This window comes from Carcharhinus amblyrhynchos, chromosome 1 (genome assembly GCF_965287045.1).
Source record: "Carcharhinus amblyrhynchos chromosome 1, sCarAmb.v2.hapA, whole genome shotgun sequence".
Lineage (NCBI taxonomy): Eukaryota > Metazoa > Chordata > Chondrichthyes > Carcharhiniformes > Carcharhinidae > Carcharhinus > Carcharhinus amblyrhynchos.
Genome location: NC_137324.1, coordinates 100993724 through 101020978, shown reverse-complemented (window position 1 = coordinate 101020978; position 27255 = coordinate 100993724).

Genomic DNA, 27255 nt, shown 5'->3' with positions numbered 1-27255 from the left:
GCTGTGAACTGCATGTTTCTCCGATGAGAAAAAAAGTCTAACATTTAATATGACAGTTTCTTACAACTTGCGCACTGATAGTTTTTCTTTTTGTAGCTTGTGTGCTGACTTCATTGGCTTCCAGTTAAAGTACTGTTTACCGGGGTACTTAGATGTGAGAATAAAAGTGCTAGAGAATTCCCTTTAAGGTTCATGGGTAAGGTTTACAGGGCAAGTGCGCAGAAGTGCAAACTCCCACTGTGCAATAGTTCTGCACTATGAACAATATGAAAATGCAATTCAAATCACAAAATTCACAAATAGTTACCCAGAAGATGGTAGAAGAATTAAAACCTCTTCTAACTTCGGGTTAACCGTTGTAATGACCCAGATTGACCCTGCGCGCCCCCCCCCCCCTCCCCATACCCCACCCTCCGCCTTATGTCCCCTTGGGACTCCCCGCACACTTGACCTTCTAATGGACTTCCCCAACACTCCAACTAGCCTCCATTCCACCTAACTAGCTCCACCTGAACTATCCATTACTAACTCCATGATATTTCTCACCATCCCTCCCACCCCCCCCCTGCCCTTTTGGGATTCCCCCCAACCTGACCCATCTGGACACCCCTAACCCACCCCCATTGCAGGATTTTCCTACAGGCCCAATGACCCCAACTGACCCAACTGGACCAAAAGCCCCCTCCCCCCAGGTCCAGTTCCTCCATCTACCCCATTACCCCCACTCCTCCTGAAGTCAGAAGATCAGGTGGGACAGGCACGGAAAAGAATTCACAAAGCCAATTAGACACAGAGTGACAATCCATGGAGGATGTTGTGGCCCAATCCCAGTATTTGTATAGACAGCCTATTAAGAAGTCTGTGGGAGCTATGTCTAATTACCTCCCAAAGTCAGGTGGTCCACCCCACAGGACCCATAGGGTAGGACTGCTTCATAGTGTGGGCAATGCAGAGCGACAATAGCAGGAGTGGCAGTGTGCCATGGGGGTGTCTTTAGTAGGAATGCACCAGCTGGCACCACAGCAAGAACGACGTTAGCAGAGACATCAGTCTCCATGAATTGGCTGAAATGACACACCTTCTGCATAAGAAATCCTGAGATTTCAGGGAGGTTTGATTAATACAAAATGTAAGCATCATAGAGTCTCTACAGTGCAGAAGAGGCCGTTCGACCCATCGAGTCTGCACCAACTATCTGACTACACAGGCCCTCTCCCTCCGCCTTATCCTTGTAACCCATTTACCATGGCTAATTACCTAACCTACATATCTTTGGACACTGAGGAATGATTTAGCATGGCCAATCCACCTAACCTGTATGTCTTTGAAGTGTGGGAGGAAACTAGGTCACCCAGAGGAAAACACACACAAACGAAAGGGAGAATGTGCAAACTCCACACAGTCACCCAAGGCCAGAATTGAATCCGGGCCCCTGGAGCTGTGAGGCAGCAGTGCTAACCACTGTGCCACCATGAAACCTTGAGAATCTTGCATAAATATACATGTTGGTATTTATGTGTGGTTGCACACGAGCTGTGCATTGATAGAATGGAAGCTCCTAAGGTTGATGAACACTAATGGTGCATCTCCAGCTATTGCTTCTGCTGGTATGATTACTGGTGCTGATTTGAAGTTCAAATTAAATATGCATAAGCAAATTCTATGAAGAACTGGTTTGACAAAAGTCAAAGACGCACAAAATATCAAGGAGCCAGCAGTGACCTCCAAGATATTGGAAACCTTTCCCAAAGCAGTGAAAATACTTTCTCAGGGAAAGTTCTGTCAGCTGAGGTAAGGGAGTGGCTGTGAGTTCTGAGTAATTCTAGGATATTATTGTCTGTTAGTTCCTCGGCCAACAACCCCACACATCCCACCTCCGTTCTCAGTGTCCTCTCCTCCAGCTCCCACTGGTGATTTCCAGGAAGTCTGGGAAACCTGGAGTTCAATTCCAAAAGCCCAATTAACTCAATGACTAATAGTCCTTTAAGATAATTAAATTGGCAACTATCCTCTCTCTCAAGAGGATCTCGCACATACAGCTGAGTGAGTGCGCTGCAGCTAAATGTGGAACTGGACGGTTGCAGCTGACTGATCCATGAGTTTTAACCCTTTTAGTCAACTGCTCACAATCAACACCAGTCACTGTCTTAGCTTAACATCATCCTCCACCAATTGTCAGCAGTGTGCTTCTTACCTTAGGCTGAGTAACATGTTTTATTAGTTTAATTGTTTGATTTGCTGAATCATACCTTTGGAGTTGACATGGCAAGATGATAAAACATTTAAGAAATCATTTGGTAATCTTTGCTTTGTAAATAGGGACATTAAATAAAGAGGCAAGGAAATCTTTCCCTTTACAGATCACTGGTTAGATCTTAGCTTTACAATTCTGGGTGCTATATTTTAGGAAGCCCACACCTAGGAGAGAATTTACCAGGATGATAATATGGATGAGGGACTTCAATTATGTAGAGGGAATAGTAAAGCTGGGATTGTAAAGCCAGACTCTTGAGATCTGGAACGCACCACTTGAATGCAGTGAAGATTCCGTAGGAATTTTCAAAGGGTAATTGCACTAATTTGCGAAGTTATGGGTCCATACAAATTGGGATGTGGAACTGCTCCTTAAAAAAGCTGAAACGGGCAAGACAGGCCAAATGGCCTCCTTATGTCCTGTGGGATTCTATGATTCAATGCTTTTGAGATTTCACATGAAGACCTGAATGTGACAAATGAACAGAAATGCACTTTGATGGTAGATAAGGAGATGGACAATAGACAGGATCACATATGGCTGCAAAGGAACACAATAGTAAGGAGAAAAAGTGATTAAAATGGATTACAATACACACAAGCTAGAAGACTATTGTATAGCTCATGGAGAAAGTGCCTTATCCTATAGAGTTTCATTACAATGCAGCTACCCTTCACAATAAATGTTAGACACTTTTGGAGAAAGAAATTTGTTGAAGAAAATTGCTATGCAGTGGAGAATAACTAAGGAATGTATCTCGAAGGTTAAGTGGACAAAAGAACTTTGTAACTCCATTGTTCAAGTTGTGAATTTGATGTATAAACTGTGAAAGTTTTTCTGTATCGATGGTTGAAAACCTAGTGAAGTAAAGAAAGCCCTGAGAGTGTTGAATACCCGATGTCTTTCTGATCGGACCGGAGGAATATGTGTTGGGGCTGATTGGGGCTCCTGTACATCAACCTCAATGTCAGCAAATTATTTGGGTGAAACAGCATTTTCACATTCCCTTGTTTATATTTTGCAATATATTATGTACTATTAAAGAAACAAAACAAAAATTAAGTTTACATGTTTTTACGATCTGATTAAAATTTTCTACTTGATCCTATTAATTGTGTTTTCTTCAAGGATAAAATACTTTACCACACTTCCCTCTCTCCACAGATATCACCTGATCTGCTGAAGAGTTTTTACCATTTCTAGTTTTCATTTCAGACTTGCAGCTTCTTCAGTATTTTCTTTTTAGTCATTTCATCAAAATAATTGTTTGGGAACAACTTAGAGAGCACAGAGAAATTTAGCCTTCCTAATGCAGCAATTAATACAATATCAGCATTCCATTGCGAATCATGGACTAGACTCATAGAATCCACACAATATAGAAGGAGGCCATTTGGCCTTTCAAGTCTGCACCAACCACAGTCCTACCCAGGCCCTACTCCCGTAACCCCACATATTTACCCCTTTAATCCCCTGACTCTAGGGGCAATTTAGCATGGCCAATCAATCTAACCTGCACATCTGTGGGACTCAGAGGAAACCCATGCAGACACAGGGAGAAGGTGCAAACTCCACATAATCAGTAACCCGAGGCCGGAATGTAATCTGGGTCCCTCACGCTGTGAAGCAGCAGTGCTAACCACTGTGTCACCATGCTGCCCCATGCTTTGTGAAGGGGAGAGACTGATAAGGTTGAGAGTATCTGTGCATCACCATATGTTACAAATTTATAATTCCTGAAGCGCACACATAACTGATTTAGTAACTTGAAAGCTTTAAAACTACTCTGAAAATATAGCACCTGCATAGGTGAGAATTTGGAGCTGTCTGTTCCAAGGAATAGGTTATATCTGTAAAATTGCTTATTAAATGAAACAATACCACATGAAAGTTATTTTAATGAAGAGGATAAAGCACAGGGTGGTGCTAGGAGGTCAAGAAATAGGGGTAAATAGCACATGGAACATCTAACCAGGTTAGGAAATAACTACGCCCATCATTGTGGTGTACAAATTGCATACCATTTTTTACATATGATTTGCTTTCAAGATATTTGTAGATATGTAAACATACACTGCAAATGGACAATAATCTGGAAACATCAAATTTGAAATATCCCAGTCATTAAGCAATGATGCAGATAAATAGTGAGATTGCACATTTTTAAATGAATACACTATAACATCGGCTGTGACAGTAATGTATTAACAGGGTAATGAACGCACTTCCATTTGTGTAGGGGTAAACATTTTCCATATTGTTCATGCAGGCCTAATCTTAGGCTTAGTTAATAGATTTTATGCAAATAATTGAAAACCAGTCATATTTTTCTCCTGTTGATCTGTGCTGTCAGAAGCCAGACGTATGTTAATGAACCTTTTAACCCAAACCAGTAATGTATCACATATTGCCAGAACCTCTCAGTAAAGTGAGCTCTCATCTGTAAATCTGGATTGGTTGTGTGTTCTATCCAATCAATCTCTCCCACATTAAAAAACTACAGCGAGCAAATCATGCAAACAATGATGTTCAATATACAGGGGGAAAATAAAGCATAGTTACCACGAGAAGTTATCTGTCTGCAATGAACTGAGAAGTGAAGAGGTTTTATTTATTGAAGAAAGAAAGCATCGAGATTGCTTGGGTACACTTCATTTCAACATCTTTTTACAAACCACAATCTCTTAAATATGTTGAAAAATAATCCATGATAGTGTACCTGCTTCAGATTGTACTTTTAGCACGCTTGTCATTCGGCATTTGGCAACAATTATTTTGTCAGTTTTATAGAATAAAATCTCTTTAGAAACTAATAATTCAGCCCTTTCATTCTATTTTTCAGATATTTGAATGCTGACTTTAAAAAAATAACAAAGGATGCGAACAGTTGCAAACAAAGATTCAGAAACTAAACAAATGCTTTAAATCTCTATTCAAGAGGAATTATTCCAGATAGTTCAGTTACAATTGTCATGGCAGCTGTTGTGGCATATAGTGGTACCCAGTGGTTGAAGTGGGTAATTGCAGCTTAGCATGTTTATCCTTCAACATAATTATTAAGATGTTTGGAAAGAATAGATAATTGTCAGCAAGCTAATCAAGGCGATAACTGGTCAAGATTGTCAACTTAGTAGAAGATGCACTGGAAAGACATCAGTCTAGACATTCCTAACACTGTTGTGGACAGCAACATTCATCAACACTAGTCATCACAGTCCAAGTCTCATTCCCCACAAAGGATGGCTGCTATTGTATTAAAGTGAACTAGGTGCACAAAAGCAGAATATTGTGGATGTTGCAAATTCAAAATGAAATTGAAAATGCTGGAAATACTCACTTGGTCAGTCAGCATATGTGGGGGGAGAATCAGTCAATGAATTTTCTCAGCCCTCTGTTGGTGGACATGGAGATAAGAACATAAGAACATAAGAAATAGGAACAGGAGTAGGCCATCTAGCCCTTCGAGCCTGCCCCGCCATTCAATAAGATCATGGCTGATCTGTCGTGGCTCAGTTCCACTTTCCCGCCCTCTCCCCATAACCCTTAATCCCTTCTCTTATCAAAAACCCATCAACCCGCTTCTTAAAAATATTTAGCGAGGCAGCCTCCACCACTTCAACGGGCAGAGAATTCCAGAGATTCACCACCCTTTGAGTGAAGAAGTTCCTCCTCAACTCCGTTCTAAACCGCCTCCCCTTTATCTTGAGGCTGTGCCCCCTAGTCCTACTGTCTTTTTTGAGCGGGAAGAGTCTCTCCACCTCTATCCTATCCATCCCATTCATCATCTTATACGTCTCAATGAGATCTCCCCTCATTCTTCTAAACTCTAACGAGTACAAGCCTAGTTTATTCAGCCTCTCCTCATAGCTCAATCCCCTCAACTCCGGTATCAGCCTAGTAAACCTCCTCTGCACTCCCTCCAGGGCCAAAATATCCTTGCGCAGGTGCGGCGCCCAAAACTGCACACAGTACTCCAGCTGCGGCCTCACCAATGCCCTATACAGCTGCAGCAAGACCTCCCTACTTGGGGGTTTGCAGGTTTGCCATGGAACGTATGGATCAGTTGTGTTGGGATGATCCCCTGATGAATTGTTAGCAGCAGAGGACTTTCCAAGGGGCAGACTAGGAATAAAATCAGCTGCCTGTTCTGCAGAGACAGGCAGCCAATTAAGTTGGCCAAGTGCCATAAAGAACAAAGAACAAAGAAAATTACAGCACAGGAACACGCTCTTCAGCTCTCCAAGCCTGCACCGACCATGTTGCCTGACTGAACTAAAACCCCCTGTGCTTCCGGGGACCATATCCCTCTATTCCCATCTCATTCATGTACTTGTCAAGACATCCCACTAAAAGTCACTATCGTATCTGCTTCCACTACCTCCCCCGGCAGCGAGTTCCAGGCACCCACCACCCTTTGTGTAAAAAACCTGCCTCATACATCTCCTTTAAATCTTGTCCCTTGCACCTTAAACAAATGCCCCCTATTAATTGATTCTTCCATCCTGGGAAAAAGCTTCTGACTATTCACTCTGCCCATGCCTGTCATAATCTTGTACATTTCTATCAGGTCGCCCCTCAATCTCCGTCATTCTGGTGAGAACAAACCAAGTTTCTCCAGCCTCTCCTCATAGCTAATGCCCTCCATACCTGACAACATCCTGGTAAATCTTTTCTGTACCCTCTCTAAAGCCTTCACATCCTTCCGGTACTGCGGCAACCAGAATTGAACACTATATTCCAAGTGTGGCCTAACTAAAATTCTATAAAGCTGCAACATGACTTGCCAATTTTTAAACTCAGTGCCTTGGCCGATGAAACCAAATACGCCATATGCCCTCTTGACTACCTTCTTCGCCTGCGTTGCCACTTTCAGTGACCTGTGTACCTATGCACCCAGATCCCTCTGCCTATCAATGCTGTTAAGGGTTCTGCCATTTGTATATTTCCAATCTATATTCCAAAATGCATTACCTCACATTTATCTGGATTAATCTCCATCTGCCATCTCTCTGCCCAAGCTTCCAACTGATCTATATCCTGCTGTATCCTCTGATGGTCCTCATCGCTATCCGCAATTCCACCAACCTTTGTGTTATCCGCAAACTTAGTAATCAAACCAGTTACATTTTTTTCCAAGTCATTTATATATATTACGAATAGCAAAGTCCCAGCACTGATCCCAGAGGAATGCCACTTTTCACAGCCCTCCATTCAGAAACACACCCTTCCACTGCTACCTTCTGTCTTTCTGTGGCCTCTCTGCATTTTACCATTGTTGGAGTGGACCTTGCTGCATGTGAAGGCTACCAACTCATGTTGGAAGCTGCCCACCCCGCCCACCCCGCTCCCCTCCCCCCCCATCTCCCTTCCACTGTTGTAGGCCAGGGACCATCAGTGCAAAAAGCCAAACATGCAGGTGAAGGTGGAAAGTAAAGAGGCAATGGGCAAGTAAGTCTTGACTGCAACGGGGATTTGAGTGTGCAATTTAAAAGGTATCCTTTCATCTTCTTATCAATGATGGATGTAAAACTTGCATAAAGGGTTTGCAACCAAAGTGCACTGGGCCTCAGTGAAGATCTGGGATCTTTGTGTATAAAATGAGAGACAGTAGAACAGGCCTGTGTGCTGGATCGTACTGTAAACTGAGACTCTTTCCTTATGAGGCATCATCATCTCTAGAATGCCTCCACAGAGTTCATGCAGGATAAATGTTTACCTTGGCCTCGGTGTCCCCGATGATGGATCACGGTCTTACACTAATGCTAAGGCCTTCTGGCATTGAGGCTTGTCAGAGTTTCTGAGATTGGAGGATCTGGAGTGGTTGCTACTTAGCAACTCTTAGTTAGTGGACTGCAAAGTTACCTTAAAACCTTGTGACACGAGAAAGATGTCAAGACACATGGGTTTACTTTGAGTGAGTAGTGATCAGAGGGGTGGGGTGAGGGGGGTGGAGGCATAAAGGAACACAATCTTTCCCTCACCAATCTGCACAGTGGATCAATCTTGAGGGACTAAATGGTATTTTCTTGCTGCTTTTCCCTCTGGACTCATCTATCTGGTTCTGCCTGAAAGAGCTCTCTGGCAAGTCAGCCCTCCTTTGGGAGCAGATGTCAAGGTGACATGAGTGCATACGTGCCAAGTTTCGACTTAATATTGCTTCCAAGTTGCCTTGTGCACTGACATTGTGAGGGCGTGGGTGAAATCACGATTCCACTCACAGTTGCCTGAGGTGGTGGCAGACAGAGTGCTGTACAGGTTCCAATGTGTGCTTTTTAAAAGTTAATTGATGGGATGTGGGTGTAGCCAGCTAGGCCAACTTTTGTTGCCGGGCAGTAAATGCTGGCTGAAACAACGACACCCACATCCCATGAATGAATTAAATAAAAGCATCAGTCCTCTGCATATTAAAATAGTTTGGCATGTGCAAAAGATGAAAACAACTGCAGGGGCAGATGGTAACTAAAGCAATTTAATTAAGCTATCATAATTCAAGGTACATTAGAGAAAAATAATGGACTATGACTTCCAAAGGAATAGTAATTGAGTCGCACTGCCATTCCGCTCAAAAGTTCTTCACTGAAAATCCAGGCAATTTTGTTTTGCCCGACACTCAGGCTCAGGCTGGGTGAGATCTGGGCAGTTCTGTGGCTCCCTGGGGTCTAGCAGCTGTAGAGACAAAGGCACATAAGGCATGCTACCTTTTTTCACTGTACTCACTGCTGTAAACTAGGTGAGTTTAACGGTCCAGCTAGGTTTAAAGATCTTTGACAATGTTCGTGTACAACAAACGTGGGCAGGGTTTGGGGGCTCAGATTACATCAGGCCTTGGAGGGAAGGGTGGGTGAGGGGGAGACGTCGGTCAGGTCAAGATTTGGGTGCATACGGTTGTGGCTGATGAATAACCCCGGTTACTCAGAGATAGATGGCATTCATGTAAAACTTGGCCGATGGCTTCCATCAACAGCTCAAACAATGAAAGCCATCTGGAAACCAGATATACAATTGAACAAGAAATCGACATACTGGAACTACCCAGCAAGATCCCCTGAATGGTCGTTAGGTGCTGCTCGCCATATAGCATTGCATAGCAGTCAGATTTGGAAAAACGGGAAACGCTGGATAAACTCAGCACGTGTGGAGAGACAAACAGGGCAGAGTCTTGAGCCCACGTTCACTGTCCAAAGGATCAGCAGCAGGGGCTCAATATCCAGTAAAGGCCAGATGTCATGAGTCTCACTGACAAGATTGCATCCTGTGATTTTCGTCATTTCTTGGCAGAGATGTCATCACAAGTTCATGCCCAGAATCCCTGATTATAAACAGCATTTTCAGATCTCGGCCTAGCCTTTTCTGCTCCAAAGAGAACTTTTCTGGAGTATCCAGGTAACTTTAATCCCTCATACCGGAAACCATTCTCGTAAATTTCCTCTGTGCCATCTCCATCGCCCATTCCTCAGGCGTAGTGTCCAGATGCTAGGCAAGTTACCGAGGCTTTGGGGGTGATTCTCCCAAAAAAATTCTAAGTGCCAAGATCATGTGAAAACTAGAGTAACACTTGCTAGTTTTTTTTAGTGAGATTTTCAAAATGAACACAGAGTATACTCTGTGCACTGCAGATTGCCCGAGTGAGATTTGCACTATAAATCAGGTGGTGGGGCTTATTCCTGCTGGAGAGGTTGGCAGCATAGCGCTGAGCCAGCCACTCTACATGTGCCGATCTGTCAGCACCAACATCAACGCATGCGCAGTGGCCCCAAATTGCCAGCCTCACGACTGCTGGCTACCCTGATTACTGGCCAGACCCACAACACCACATCGCTGCCGCTCTGATTCCCCCCACCCCTGATTGCTGGCCTCCTAGACTAGAACAAATGACCCTCCCCACCAGCCTGCCTAGATCTCCCCGACACCTCCCTTCCCCTGGCAGTCCTAACTCCCTCTCCCGGCAGCCCTGCCCTCTCCAGCAGCCCCTCCCCTTTAGTGTGAATCCCACTAGGGCAATCTGCAGTGTACAGTGTGGGAGATTCATTTTGAAAACCTGCTGAAAGAACTAATGGAAGTTACTTACAATTTTTTGTGGAGAATCATCCTCATAACCCTGACCACCCACTCAACCTCTCTCCGCCGCCTGGATGGCCAACCCCAATCACCCCTTTCCCTCCCTTTGCCATCAGTCTCCACGCAGAGTGGCAGTGGGACACCCCACCTCCATTGATGGCATGCCAACAGTCCTGGTCGACCCAATAAACTCCATCCCCACTGGCCCCACCCCTTTGATATTACCCAATGTCTGGTGGGCAGTGCCAAGGTGCCCCTTGGGCAGTGCCAGGGCCAGGTTGGCACTGCCAGGCTGGCAATGACCAGGAGGCACTCCCTCCTTACCCCCAACCTCCTGGGGTGGGGCCTCCATAGCCTCCGTTCACTCCAACAGGGCCAGTTCCCTGTTCATGGGGAGATGTTGTAAACCCTGATAGACTGAACAACTCCTGGTGGGGGGAGCTGCTAGCAGGGCTGGAGACTTAAGTCGCAGAGCTGCTAATGGGATCTAAATGCAGATTTAAATAAGGAAATCAGTTTCGCGGTGACTTATGGTGTAGAGCTGATGACTCCAGGAACTTGGAGCCAGGAGGTATGGGGCCCAGCAGGGAACCTGCTAAACAACCTGCGCTGATGCCTCCAGGCCCATTGCTTTGCTGGAACAGCACAGCGGGCTGAGAGAATGTCCCCCTATCACTTTGAGTCAGATCTAACCTGTTGAAACAATTAAAATTACACTCCTTGGGATCATTGTTGCTATATTGACAAACATAAGATACAGAACAAAGATACAATTATTTTTATTGGATTACTCAATACATATCAACAATGCTGCCAGTACCTCTAATTATCCTATTTATTAGTGATCAAAATTCAATGCATGTTATGCATGAAAATGCAGTAGATGGTGCTTACAGCGATTATCAAATATATTTGACTTGAGGTACACACTGAAGATTAACAGCTAATGTATAGAATCTTTGAATAAAGGATAGAGTGCTGGATAGAAATTGTTACAAAAAAACGGCAGCCATAAATGGAAATTAAGCTGGAAAGGGTTACAAGTGGGATACCCTAGGGGCAGTGCTGCTATTTATAAATAATTTAGATGAGGGCTTCATAAGCATAAGCTTGTAGATGACAATAAAATTGGAAATGGAGCAGAGTATAATGGATAATGTCGCATCTTTCAGAAAATAGGATCGACTGACGTCAAATACCATTCAATAAAGCAGATATAAAGTAATTAGCATAAGAATAAGGAACAGTCATGTAGCTTAGTGAAGGGAATTTTCTTGTTATTCGGAGAAAGTCATTGAATTATTTACTCAAATGTGGGGTAGCAGTGAAAGGAGTAAAGTATTGCATTACATTACGGGAGGAAATGTCAGAAGAGGTTATGGGCCCTATTCTCCGACCTCTTCAGACAGCCCATGGGTATTCCGATGTCCATGAGTGGGTTGTTGGCCAAAAAGCAGGATTTCTGATGGGATGTGAGAGCTCTCAAAATTCACCCGCCTCGACCCGCACTGCTTCAGCGGCCTATTCTGGGCAGAAACCTGCTAATTATGCAAAACTGCTAATTTGAATGTAATTAGCAGGTTTGGCAAGTCATTCACCAGCCTCACACCACTCACCCAGCCCGGCAGCAAAAACAGTGCTGGGTGGGCTTTACAGATGTTACTCATATATGGGTGGACATGCGTGCTGGACCTTGAGGGTGGGGAGAACCACCAATCCCTCTGAAAAGAAGGGCATCCTCCCCCCATCACTCAAATCATGGATCACCCCTCCCCCTCTCCACATCATGAGGGCATGAGGGTGACCTGACCCAATCCCCGGCAGCTCCCCACCCCTGATTCAGGCTCCCTTTAGGCCATGTGCTTTGGCAGTGCCCAAAATGCACTGTCTCCTGGCAGCCTGACATCAATACCCTGTCCTGGTACCTTGGGCCCTGAGTGGCATCAAAGAGGTAGGTCTAGTTGTCATTGACCCTCTGTTGAAACCAGGCTTCAGAGGAAGGGTCCTTCAAGGGTCCTGGAATTTGGGGGGATTGGGCTGAGGGGCAAGGAATTTACCACCTTCTGCCAGATTGGGATCTCATGGCTGGACTACTCCTTCTGGCCCTGGCAGACCTGGTAATCACCTTATGGTGATTTCATGATATGGAGATGCCGGTGTTGGACTGGGGTAAGTACAGTAAGAAATCTCACAACACCAGGTTAAAGTCCATCGGGTTTATTTGGAAGCACTAACTTTCAAAGCCTCAAGCTTCTTCTTCAGGTGAGTCACCTGATGAAGAAGTTTGAGGCTCTGAAAGCTAGTGCTGTCAAATAAACCTGATGGACTTTAACCTGGTGTTGTGAGACTTCTTACTATGGTGATTTCAAGCAACCCTTTGATCAACATCTTCATTCCTGTTTGTCATCAGAAAACTTCTGAAGTGGTCAGGTAATTTTAATCACCATGTCCGCTTATCACCTGGCAGGATTTTAAATAATTGCAGCACACCATTCTGCAGCAGAGATTTCCTTTTCTCCCTGTCAGATTTTGTAGATGTGAGCAGGACCCTTCTGAAGTCCTCGAACAGAGAGACGTCAATTTCACTTGGCAGGTCCATTCTGCACAACTGTATGCTCAGCCCCAGTGTGTACACTCAGCGCCAATGTGTGCACTCAGCCCAGTGTGCACACTCAGCCCCAGTGTGCGCACTCAGCCCCAGTGTGCGCTCTCAGCCCCAGTGTGTGCAATGCATGAAGCTTTGGATGCTTCCTAGCAAGTTGAATTCTTTGAAACCCTCTCCATTCCAATGGAACCCTTTGATCTCTAATAGATTCAACCTGCATTTCATCCTCCAGCCACCTGTATTTATTTTCATTTCCCTTCACACTTGAATGAGTCTCAAGCACTCCATGGATCTTGGCCACAATGTTAACAGAGTCTAAGTCTGATCGGCAGCCTGTGGTTTCACTTCCTCTTTTGCAAACAACAATCCTTTTGAAGAAATCCCAGTGACAGCAGCGGGATCAGATGAACCTACCGGCGGTGAATGGCGTGCTGCTTCCGCCATGAGAAACACACCTGGGGAGGCCTGAAACCACCCTCCTCCCACCAAAATCTTGCGACCTTTGATAAGACTTTCTCATGAATACATTGGTAATTTGATTTAACGCAACAGAAACTGAATACACGTTCTGGCACTTTATAATGGGTAAAAGCTGCTATTTAACCAATTCTAGTAAACCAAATCTAACTATGACAACTCAATTTGAGGCAAGCTGGAGCACCTGGTTCACAGCATCGTAAAATAGAATCCTGCAGTGCAAAAGAGCCCATACAACCCATCAAGCCTGCATGACTCTCTACCCTACTTACCCCCATAACACCACACATTTCCCATGGCTAATGCCCCTAATCTACACTTGGGACACTAAAGAGCAATTTAGTATGGCCAATTCTCCTAACCTGCACTTCTTTGGACTGTAGGACGAAACCTGAACACACAAAGGAAACCCATGCAGACACGGGGAGAATGCGTAAACTCCACATAAACTGGATTCAAATGCCTGGAACTGTGAGGTAGTAACACTAACTGTTGTGAGAGAAATTTCCTCAGATAAATAATGACTGAATTGTTCTACCTTTTAGCATCTCTCAGTAAAACCATTTTCAATATACTGACTGATGAGGCCTGTGTATCTATTTGTACTGAGCTCTGACACCATGGGCAGAATTTTCCCTTCTGGGACAATGCCCCATGGTGGCGGCAGGAACAGTGAGAGCTTTCTGCCCTGGAGGTTGCTGGGAATTTGCACTGTATCGCATGACAATGACCTAATTAATTATGCAGTCAGGTGTTTCCTAATGCTTTTCGCGGCAGGATGGGCTGGATGGCATTTGCCCTGCCATCATATCTGGCTGGCATGTTTAAAAGACACCTGGGCATCGACTGATGCATTATTGAAGATGGAAGATGGACCTTCTGGAAGACTCTGAAGTCAGAAGATCCACATAATAGATGCTCCACCCACCCATTGCTGAATGTGGTGTTCCAGGGTCTGGTCCTTACAGGCTTCCATCTTGGCTTCTAATCTCTCCTGACTGTCACAGGCCTTCTCACAGGTAATCAGACATTTGCTGATCCAGATGTGTACTGGGCTGGCATGAACTCTGACTGGCAGTGTGCATGGCTGGGCACTGAGGGGGATTGATTCTGGTTGGGCCTCCATCTGCAAATCCATTAATGGGATGCAAAATGGCTTCACCCTGGCCTCTGGCAGGAATGGCGACCCGCCCTGTTGGGTGGGAGCGCGTGTTCCTACCATCATTATACGCTGGTGGAAATCAATTTTTCACCTCCTGCCACGTTGTTCCCCCTCCCTCACACCATTAAACCCTCCACCCGAGGGAGGGATTGAAAAATTCCTCTGAGGAATCTAAAGTAACAAAATGAGGCAGCAATAGTTCTTTAGTCATTATTATTATCAAAACTAATCCTCGTGATAAGTAAAAACGTGCTTCAGAGCTTTGAATTGAAATAGAATTCCTTTGGGGCCTGCCGTTCTGCTGCTCGCTGTGAGAAGTATAAAGTCTTTCACATTATTAATCAGAATTTCTCACGTACCTTGATGTATTTTCCAATCCCATTTAATTCAAATGACTAATGGAGCATGATGTTATTTCAATATCAAATTTTCTGTCCTTAAGTATTAACTGGAGGATCCATGACAACAGTCTGACACATATTTTTCTGCCTGATTTGGGATCCTGATTTTATTTGTTGGAGCTTTGGAGACTATCAGAAACTACAACTAACTTTATGCAACACAACTTCAGTTTGACTTTCAAATTCTGAAGTGCCCTGCAAAATAAACTAAATAAAATAAGAATAAACTACTACTACCTTAGTAAAAAGTTTCACAACACCAGTTTAAATTCCAACAGGTTTATTTGGAATCACGAGCTTTCGGAGCGCTGCTCTTTCACGAGCTTTCAGAGCACTCCTCACCTCATGAAGGAGCAGTGCTCCGAAAGCTTGTGATTACAAGTAAACCTTTTGAACTTTAGCCTGGTGTTGTGAGACTCCTTACTGTGCCTGCCCCAGTCCAATGCTGGCATCTCCACCTTATTCTTACCTAAACAATCCAGTCATACATCCATGCCCAAATTAATCCAAATTTTTCAAATTCTGAAATATCATCAAAGTACCTCTTGAAGAAGGTATGATCCTTTTCCATTCAGATTCAGAATTATATTTCAGAGCTCAACCCTTGCCATTACTACATCAGATTAACTTTGAAAGAGGAATGCTTTTACTGGTCAGAAATGCTGCAGATTACTCCAGTGACAGTGATACCCTCTGCAAGCGCCACAATAGTATTTATGTTCCAAGTGGGGTTGTTACCTTGTGGAGAACATTCAGTGATCCCACACTCACTGGAACTGCATATCAGAGGTAGGGTTAAAAACTATCAATATTCTGTTATCAGTATGTGCATGAATCATTGGTGTGAAAGTAAAAGGCAAAGTTGCCAGAGTCCCAGAAGACCATGGGCTGCTCCCCCCTTTGAGGGGGATAGCTGATTGGTGGCGATTTAATCAGAGGATCACCACACCTCAGGCGAGGGGTGAGGTTGATAAGGTAGGCCTTCTTGAATAACCTCAGCAGGTACAGGAATTGAACCCACACTGTTAGCATTATCTCTACACAATTTACTAGTTGTCCAGCCAATTGAGCTAACCAACCACCTGTGCAAGTATGAGTGTTGAATTTACCCATTTCCCAGCCTCTGCTCCACCCTGACAAGGATTGGAATCCATAGGAAATCCCATTGATAGCGGCGAGACCAGATCCTGCTACTTGCGGATGGCACATTGCCTCTTGCCAGTGAGAAAAACACAGCTGGAAGGCCAGAGAATCTCTCCTCTTATGTCAGTGCCACTATCCCAGGAATTAGTCTGGTAAACCTTCAATGCATTTCATCCATAGCAAGAACATCCTTTTTCAGATAAGAGCACCAAAACTACACACAAAATTCCAGATGTGGTCTCACCAAGGCCCTATATAGTTGCAGCAAGATATCCCAGAACCTGTACACGAATCCTCTCACTATGAGGACCAACATATTAGTTGTCTTCTTTACCGCCTGCAGTACCTGCATGCTTACCTCGAGCGATTAGTGCTCGAAGAGGTCTTGTTACATATCCCCCTCTCTTAACTTATAGCCATTCAGATAATAATCTATCTTCATATTTTTGTTACCAAAATGGATAACCTCACATTTATCCACATTATACTGCATCTGCCATGCATTTGTCTGCTCACTTAGTCTGCTGAAATCACACTGCAGCATCTCTGCATCCTCCTCACAGCTCATCCTCCCACTCAGCATTGAGTCATCTGCAAATATGTAAATATTACATTTAGTTCCCTCATCTAAATCATTAATGTATATTATAAATTGCTGTTTACTATCACCAAACCCTGCAGTACCTCACTGGTCACTGCCTGCCATTTGGAAAAAGATAGTTTATTGCTACTTTTTGATTCTTGTCTGTTAACCAGTTTTCTATCCGTCTCAATGCACCATCCCCAATCCCATGAGCTTCAATTTTACACACTAATCTCTTATGTGGGATTTAGTTGAAAGCCATCTGATAATCCAAATAAACCATATCCACTCGCTGCCCCTCATCAGGTTTACTCGTTACATCCTCAAAGAATTCCAGTAGATTTGTCAAACATGATTTCCCTTTCATAAATCCATGTTGACTCTGTTTAATCCTGCTACTGTTTTCCGAGTGCTCTGCTATTAATTCTTTTGGAGCCATAAGTTTTCAGAGCATTGCTACTTTATCAGGTGAGTGGAGAGGTAGGTTCACAAATATGACATATATAGACAAAGGCACAATTGCAAGATAGTGGTTAGTCTTTTCAGGTAATCAAGCCTTTACAGGTATAGACCGTGCGAGTGGAGAGATGAACAATCACAGGTTAAAGAAGGTGAATTGTCTCAAACCAGGACAGTCAGTAAGATTTTGCGAGCCCAAGCCAAATGGTGGGGGTTTCACGTAGTGTGATATGAATGCAGAATCCTGGTTGAGGCCGTCCTCATGCATGTGGAACTGATATTAGTTTCTTCTCGGTGATTCTGCATTGACATGTGTCTTGAAGGCCGCCTTGGAGAACACTGAAGATCAGAGACTGAATGCCCTTGACTGCTGGAGTGTTCTCTGACTGGAAAAAGACACTCCTGCGTGGTGATTGTTGCGTGGTGTCTGTTCATTTGTTGTTGTAGTGCCTGCATGGCGTCGCTGACATACCATGCCTTGGGACATCCTTTCCTGCAGCATATCAGGTAGACAATGTTGCCCGAATCACATGACTTACTATCTGAACGGCTATAAATTGAAAGAGGGGAATATGTAACGAGATCTGGAAATCCTCGTACACTCAAGGTTAGCATGCAGGTACAGCAGGTGATAAAGAAGACAACTAATATGTTGTTGGTCATCATAGTGAGAGGATCTGTGTGCGGGCTCAGGGATATCTTTAATAGTTTGTACAGGCTGATCTATTTTGTTGGAACTTCTGGCACAGGGTTGTTGGTGAACCAGCTTCAAAAACTGTCACAATCAAAAGGAAATTTACCAAAATTAGGAAATGTGACAGCAGCAAAATCACAAGTAAAATGAGAGTGTTTGTGCTCTCAGAGTCTTTTAACCCACTCTTGGATGACAAATTAATAAAAATGTACCACCCGCCTGCTCTTTTTGCCCGTGCTATGAATGCAAAGTTGCATTGGCAACTTAAAATCTGGCTCGCTAGGCTTTTTGTAATGGCCTTAATTGACCCATTAATTGACAGTGGGCACAGTTCTGTCTCCCTCGCATCCCCACCCTCCCCCTCAATATTGCACACATTCATGATGATATTGGGACATATGCCCTATGTCATTTTGTGCAATTTTACTTGTGGTCAGGGTAGGGCGCATGCCTGACCTCGAAATGTAAAATTCAGACCATAACCTTTAAAATCCCCCCCAAACAAGGGCCATAAAATCATTTTTATTAGTTCTGAATGACAGATCTCTAATGACATTGTGTGGGAAAACATTCAGTAAGAGACAGCTGAATTAGTCACGGAATATGATAATGTGTAGCCAGTCAGTAGAAAACATTCTTTCAGAATTGTATTAAAGAAATTCTTGACGTCTTTAACATTTTTTCACTACACTGAGACCAGTTACATTCTGACATTGACAAATGTATGGAAAATATTTAATTAGTGCAAAGTTAAATTTCCCACAGTGGCTACCTGTCTTATTTAAAGGAAACCTTCTCCACTTTACTAGTTAATTAGTTTAACACGAGTGTTCAAAATAAAGCATAGTTGAAAATTGTCTCTTGCCACTGCATTTGTGAATGTTGATAGATTCACCTTAAGATCTGTTTTGCAGATTAATGATTGATGGCATGACTTCCTTGACAAAAACTGTCAGTTTAAAGGGGAGACTGGAGCTAATAACACTGTTCATGGTGTGCTGGTTAGCAGGTCAAGAAGCCTACTCAGTGTCCGTGGTGCACTGTGCTTCATATTACATTGTAGAAGTGCATGTGGCTCTGAGAGCTGTGCACCTGCTGTGTGCTGGGATCATTAAGGCCTAGAGGAAAACATTAATGAGGTCAAAGCTCCATAACGTGGTCAAAGTGGCAGAACAGCGCTCCAGGCACTCATTGTTCAAATAACATGGCTGCCTCATGGGAGGCATGGTTGCTACTGTGGGGTCCTTTCTCTTAAAATGGACTCATCTGTTCTTGCAACTTGCTATGAGCACTCATTCGGCTCGCTTCCATTAACTCTGCGGCTTATTACATGTTTTGCTGTGTTTTCAAAATTGAAATTACTCCAAACTTCTGGAAGTCAGACCATATCTTCCATCTGTGCATGTTTCTCCATTCAAGAGGGTGCAGCCTAAATAGAGCCATGGGAATCCCTCTGGCCATCATTCTTCCTTGAAGGGAAAGGAAGGTTAGAGGAGTCCAGTATATCTGCACCTTATGGATTGGAACAGGTCTTATATCACCACAACTGTTCAGACACTGGCGCAATCCTACCTGAGCATGTTCACAGAAATCTTCGATTGGGATAATAATTTTCCAAAGAAGTCACATTGTTACAGCTCCAGCCTCAATTGCATGAGGCAGGCCATAAATGTTTTTGCACTGTCACTTGCAACACAAAAAAAACCCTCACTTTTATAAATTTGTGTTGCTGTCACCCTCCTGTCATAGGAAGATTTATAATAGAGATGGAAGCCATTTGGCCTAGCATGTTCTTGCTGGCTGAAAAAGAGTTACCCAATTTAATCATACCTTCCAGCACTTGGAGCCAATCTTGTGGAAGCCATAGGAATCTTGTCTGCTGGCTGGAGAGGTGGCAAGGGCTCGGCATTACATCTTTTTCAAAAGAGTCACTGCATCTTATTCCACTCAGGCCAGTGGCAGGTTTTCACCTTGGAATCAAGGACCCCTGAAGTGGAGGTCTTCCCTGCCTAGGCAGTGATGTGATTCACAGTCACCTACCCTTTCCCAATGATGGGCCTCTCTATCAAGCTTTGAGAGCCTTTCCATGAGAGATGCTACTTGGGAACCCACAAGCAGTCCCACCTGGATTTGCTTGTCATGTTCCCCACATGTTGAGTTCCCACTTCCCACTGGGTTAATGCTGCAATGGTGGGATGAGGCCCTTAAATGGGTATTAATTACCCACTTGAGGGCCACAATTCATGGGGTGGGGAGGCTGACACAGGCTTTCCTGTCACATGACTTAATCAGGATGGAGTTGGGAAGGTGACAGAGTCTCCATCCTAACACCTGATTAAATGTCCCCCTCGCCAAACCTGCGATGGGGAAAGGCACAAGATTCCATCTTTGGTCTGTAACCATGTAGGTTACAACAGCTCACGTGCACATGCAAGCACAAGGGTTTCTGCCTCTACCAATTTTCTAAGCAAAAAGTTTCAGACACACACCACCCTCAGAATAAAACAAATTCCCTCAACTTCCCTTTAATCCTTCTGACAATTACTTCAACTCGACACCCTTTGTTTATTTACTTCTTTGTTAATAGAATTAGATCCTTCCTATCCATTCTATCTGGGCCCTTCATAATTTTACGTGTCTCAAATAAATATTTGCACAGCCTCCTCTGCTCCAAAGGAAACAATTCAAGCCTATAGCTCATAGCTAAATTTCTCCAATCCTAGCAACTCTTCTATACCTTCTCTAATTTGGTCACATTCCTCCCACAATGTACTGACCTAAATTAGACAAAGTAATGTAAATACAGTCTATCTAGTGATTTATTTACACAGTTTCAGCACAACTTCTCCGCTCTTATACTCTAGGCCTCAGTTAATAGTCTTTATGTCATCTTGACCACACTAACGACCTGTCCTGATGGCTTTCTAACCATAATTAGACACAATCCATCCCTGGCAAACAGCCCTCTCCTCAAACTTCATGAGCAATTTTAACTTGGCTATCCCTCTGCCTGTCTTTGCTTTCTCCCAGCAGTTGCGAGCATTCTTTTCCTGCAAGGGAGCAACTGGGGAGAGGGTAAGTATGCCATGTGGCAGGTGTGTGTTTGAGTACAGCGATTTACTATGGCTGACTGGAGGAGGTCAATCATCCTCTTCCTGCACTGCACTCTTGACCTCCTGTGCAGAGAGTTGGCATCTACCAGCACTGCCACCACTGCCTATGGCATGTTAGTGACCTTGCTGGAGGGCCTATTCCCAATCCCATGTAAAGGTACCAGACTCTCATCTCTACCCCTTGCAGCAATCTGATGAGCTCCTGGTTTGAGGACTGTGGTGTGATCTTCCTGACTTGGACGAGGTGATGGGGTTGTGTTTAAGTGGCGTTCCCTATAAGCTGAAGCAATCAGCCTGAGGACAGGCCAGTGAATCAGAGTCTATCCATGCCATGGATAAGTTTAGTACCATTCTAAGTGACTGAAGGTACTGCTGCCAGTAATGGATAACACTCCAGTTTTCCTGCCCAACTTGACACTCTGCCAAAATTTCAGAGAGTCCAAGCCACTATTTCTCAGAATTTGTTCCAATAATTTGCGATCCAACTGCGATTAGGCTGACTGACCTGTAAATACTTTAGCCACCACTTTCTCCTTTTTTAAACAATGGTGAAATGATTGGCAGCCCTTGATTCCTCCTGAAGCCTGAGAAGATTGGAGAATGAAGGTCAGAGCCTTTGCTATTTCTTCCCTTGCTTCTCTTTGTAATCTGGGTTTTCACCTGGGCCTGGTGGTTATCTGTTTTTAAAGATGCAATGCACCTTAATATATTTTCTTTCACTGTGTTTATTCCATCCAATATTTCATATTCCATGACAATAATGTTTACTTTGTCCCTCTGCTTTGTAAAAACAGGCGCAAAGAATTATGCCCCATATTCCATCTCTGCTTAAAAATTACTTTTTTGGTTTCTAAATGGCCCTATTATTGTTTAGTTATCCTCTTGCTCTTCATGTATTTACAAATAATCGTTTGAGTTTTGCTTGATTTTACTTATTAGCATTTTTTCATGTTCTCCTTTTGCTTTCCTAATATCCTTTTAAATTTCACCCAGGGATCCAGGTTCAATTCCAGCCTCGGGTCACTGTCTGTGTGGAGTCTGTATGTTCTCCCTGTGTCTGCGTGGGTTTCCTCCAGGTGGTCCCACAGTCCAAAGATGTGTGGATTAAGTTGATTGGCCATGCAAACTTGCCCCTTAGCAGCATAAATAGGGAGGGTTACGGGGATTAGGCCTAGGTGGGATTGTTGTCAGTACAGTCTCGATGGACTGAACGGCCTTTTTCTGCACTGCAGGGATTCTATGATTCTTATCTTACTCTTTATCCACATTGACATCTGATGGGTCCAGACTTGGGAGTCCCACCACTTTTCTTGGTGAAACCAATTTATTCTGGACCATCGTTAGCTCTTCCTTGAATGTCTCCACTTCTCTGATACTGATTCACTTTCAAGTAGTTCTTTCCAATCCTGGATCGCATCTGATATATAAGATGGAATTCATCCATGCATTTAGCAAGATACAGCAACATATCCTTACTTTTTCCTGCAGTTACAATAAACTTCCCCATCACGGTGGATCTGTGGTAAATTAAAGGATCCAAATAAAGTCTTGGGAGATATTTGTCTGTACCCAGATTGTCATTTAGAGACCAGGAAAACACAGTTTGTAACCTTAGATCTCAAAGGTGATATTCATGGATGAAGCACAGATTGTGGTGGAATCCTTAATATACTCCAGAGTAGTGCCCATTACTACAGAGTCATCTGTTAGGCATGTGTGGATGGTGAAGTCCTCTAATCTACCAGTTACCCAAAAGCATCATAATATGATCCTCAGTGCTCACAGATATATCTAATAGCCTATAAGCTTCTGTCTTTAGAAGAAGAACCCAAAAGATCTAGACCACTATCAGTCAAGGGTTGATACCTTCACCTCTTGGCCAAAAATTTTTCTTTCATCTTTCCAAAGCCCCAACTGCTCCTATTCACTTATTCTCCATCTATCACCAAGAACATTGCTGACTTTTCCATTTCCTTATGCTGGACTTTTTATCTTTTATAAAACAGCCACCCTACTTATCATTTGTTCTGAATTTGAAGAGAATAAATTGACAACTCACATAAAAGCTTGTTATGCTTAATGGGGTTAATTTATTTGTATCCACGGTTGTAGACTTAAAGCAGACACTGACATGAAATGATGACAGGAAAATTAAAATGGTTACAGAAAATGATTACAGATCCAAAAGGTTGAGGAAAGAAGAGAATGGAGAATAATAATAACATAACAGCTGCTTTGTTACTGTACTCCCAGCAAATGGATGTTCCAGCTGTGTTACTCTGTTCCCAGTGAGTAAATGTTTCAGCAACACTTAGCACTAGAACACTCAAATATGTTACAGACTGGTTAAGTACAGAAAAGTAAATTTATTAGTCACAAGTAAGGCTTACATTAACACTGCAATGAAGTTACAGTGAAATTCCCCTAGTCACCATAGTCCAGCGCCTGTTCGGATCAATGCACCTAACCAGCATGTCTTTCAGAATAAGGGAGGAAACTGGAACACCCAGAGAAACCCACGCAGACCTGGGGAGAATGTGCAAACTCCATACAGACAATGAGGCAGGCCGGGAATCGAGCTTTGGTCCCTAGAGCTGTGAAGCAGCAGTGTTAACTACTGTGTCACTGTGCCACCATTTTACAATCACTTGAGGTGGCCATTCCCATTGATTGCAGAGTCTACTTCCAATGCTTGGTCAGATTCATCTGAGCAAATCTCGTTGGATTTTCTCCTAGCCTCCAGTGCACTGTTGACCTCTTGCCCCTGCAGGAAAGATTGCCAATGGATTCAACCTTTCATATGCTTTTTCAGAGGACAGGGTTAGTTGCCACTAGTGACAGGCCGCACTATCCTCTGAAGGTTCTTCTTAAAAGTACAATTCTCAATTATATCCTGCAGCCTTTGGTTAAATCATTACTTGAATCTGCCCAGAAATGTATCCATCTTTCTTTTGCTTTCTTCAATGATTTTCATTGTGCGAATCTGCATATAGTCAATTTTCCAAAACAAATGTTTGGATTTTGTTGGAACACTGTCCTTCACCTCATCTCAATCCAAGGCCTCATCTTCAAATATTAAAGCATGAACATCTCACACTGGCCTGTACTATCTACTCTTTCTCTCAATAGGATTTATTTATACCTCTGGGCTTGGCAAGTTCAGCAAATTTAATTATAAAAGACTGACAAACAATTCAATTGTCAGTAAATTGTGACTAACAATTCACTGGAGTGAAGTGAATTTGCTGCACTCTAGGCAATTTATTAGCACTTGCTTATTTTCCCAAAACTTCTGGTTGAATCTTAGGCTTACAAATTATGTCAAATAGCTATTTTGTCTGACAACAGTTTCCATGATGGAATTTGGAAAGAGAAGAGTGCATTCTTGCTCTAAATTGTCTGACTGATGGGATAACATGCCACCTGGGAATATGGATAGTGATTGAGGTTAGGCATCTGTGGTGTTGCCCCTTTAAGGATCCATCTGCAGAGTAGGAATCACATGACCTGGAGAGCCAATCAAGGAGCAGGATGGGGGCTCATCCTGGTGAACTCAGGTTTCATTAAGATCAGAAGAACTAGGTCTAAGAGGAGGCAGCTTAACCCCTTGAGCCTGCTCTGTCATTTAATATGATCATGACTGATCTCATCATGGCCTCAACTCCACTTACCTGCCCGTTCAACATAACGCTTCAAACTCTTATAACTTAATAATCTGGCCACTCTTCCTTAAACTTACTCGAAGTCCTGGCACCCATCACACTCTGGTGATAGTGAATTCCACAGACTCACAATCCTTTGAGAGAAGTAAATTCTCCTCATCTCTGTTTTAAATCTGCTACTCCTTATCCTTAGATATGACTTTCCACTCACTTTGTGGGTGGGAAGTCATGTCTCACAAATTTAATTGAGCTTTTTGAAGGGGTAACCAAGAAAGTAGATGAGGGCAGTGCAGTTGATGTTGTCTACATGGACTTTAGCAAGGCTTTTGACAAGGTACCACATGGTAGGTTGTTGCATAAAGTTAAATCTCATGAGATCCAGGGTGAGGTATCTAAATGGACACAAAATTGGCTTCTTGACAGAAGCCAGGGAGTGGTTGTAGGCAGTTGTTTTTAAATTGAATGCCTATGACCAGCAGTGTGCCTCAGGGGTCAGTCATGGGCCTACTGTTATTTATCATTTATATTAATGATTTGTATGAGAATATAGGGGACATGGTTGGTAAGTTTGCAGAGGACACCAAGATTGTTGGCATAGCAGACAGCGAAGAAAGTTATCTCCAATTGCAACGGGATCTTGATCAATTGGGCCAGTGGGCTGACGAATGGCAGATGGAGTTTAATTTAAACAAATGCAAGGTGATGCATTTTGGTATATTGAACCAGAGCAAGACTTACTCAGTTAATGGTAGGGCACTGGGGAAAGTTACAGAACAAAGAGATCTAGGGGTACATGTTCGTAGCTCTTAGAAAATGGAGTCACAGATGGACAGAGTGGTGAAGAAGGTATTTGGCATGCTTGATTTCATCGGTTAGAACATTGAATACAGGAGATGGGACGTCTTGTTGAAGTTGTACAAGACATTGGTAAGGACACACTTGGAATACTGTGTGCAGTTCTGGTCACCCTATTATAGAAGGGGTATTATTAAATTAGAAGAAGTGCAGAAAAGATCTACTAGGATGCTACCAGGACGTGATGGATTGAGTTATAAGGAAAGACTGGATAGACTGGGACTATTTTCTTTGGAGCGTAGGAGGCTGAGGGGTGACCTTATAGTGATCTATAAAATAATGAGGAGCATAGACAAGGTAGAAAGTCAATATCTTTTCCCAAAGGTAAGGGAGTCTAAAACTAGAGGGCATAAGTTTAAGCTGAGATGGAAGAGATACAAAAATGTCCAGAGGGACAATTTTTTCACACAGAGGATGGTGAGTTTCTGAAACAAGCTGCCAGAGGTAATAGTAGAGGCAGGTACAATTTTATCTTTTAAAAAGCATTTAGATAATTAGATGGGTATGATAGGTATAGAGGGATATGGGCCAAATGTGGGCAATCAGGATTAGTTTAGGCGTTTTAAAAAAATAAGGACGGCATGGACAAGTTGGGCCAATGGGCCTGTTTTCATGCTGTAAACCTCTATGACTCTAAAAGTATGACCTATTGTTCTAGATTGCCCTGTAAGGGAAAACATAATCTACTTTGTCAATCCTCCTTATTATCTTGAACACCTCAAATTGATTTCCTTTCATTCTTATAACCTCCAGGGGGTATGGGCCTAAACTATCCAATCTTTCTTCATAAATCAAATCTCTCACATCTGGAATCAATCTAGTGAAGCTTGTCTGAACCACTTCCAATGCAACTACATCCCTCCTCAAGTAAGGGGACCGAAACTGCACACAATATTCTAAGTGTGGTCTCACTAATGCTTTGTAAAATAGCAGCAACACTTCTATTGATATTCTATTCTTTTAGCAATAAATGCCAAGATTCCAAATGCATTCCTTATTACCTGCTGTATCAACATGCTAATTTTCTGCGACTCATGCATGAGAACATCCAGATCCCTCTGCAGTGAAGGATTACAAAATTTCTCTCCATTTAGATAATAATTTGCCTTTATATTTTTCCTACCAAAATGGATAACCTTGCACTTACAAACATAGAAGCATCGAAACTAGGAGCAGGAGTAGGTAAATTGGCCCTTCGAGCCTGCTCCATCATTCATTTTGATCATGGCTGATCATTGAATGCAATATATTTATGCCCCTTTCCCCCCATATCTCTTGATCCCTGCTAATACATTCAGCTATATCTAAATTTCTTCTTGAAATCAGTTTGGCCTCAATTATGTTCTGTGGTAGTGAATTCCACACATTCACGAGTCTCTGGGTGAAAAAATTCCTCCACACCTCTACTCTCAAAGGTTTACCCCTTGTCCTCAAACTATGACCCCTAGTTCTGGACTCCCCCACCATTGGGAACATTCTTCCTGAATTTATCCTGTCTAAACCTGTTATAATTTTTAAAGTTCCTATAAGATCCTTTCACTCTTCTAAATGCCAGTGAATATAATCCTAGCTGAAATAATCTCTTCTCATATGACAGACCTGCCATCCCAGGAATCAGCCTGGTACTCCCTTTATAGCAAGGGCATCCTTCCTCAGGTAAGGACACCAAATCAGCACAAAATACACCAAGTGGGGCCTCATCAATGCCAGATATAATTCCATCAAAACATCCCTGTCCCAATACTCAAATTCTCTCGGTACGAAGGCCAACATATCATTTGTCTTCTTT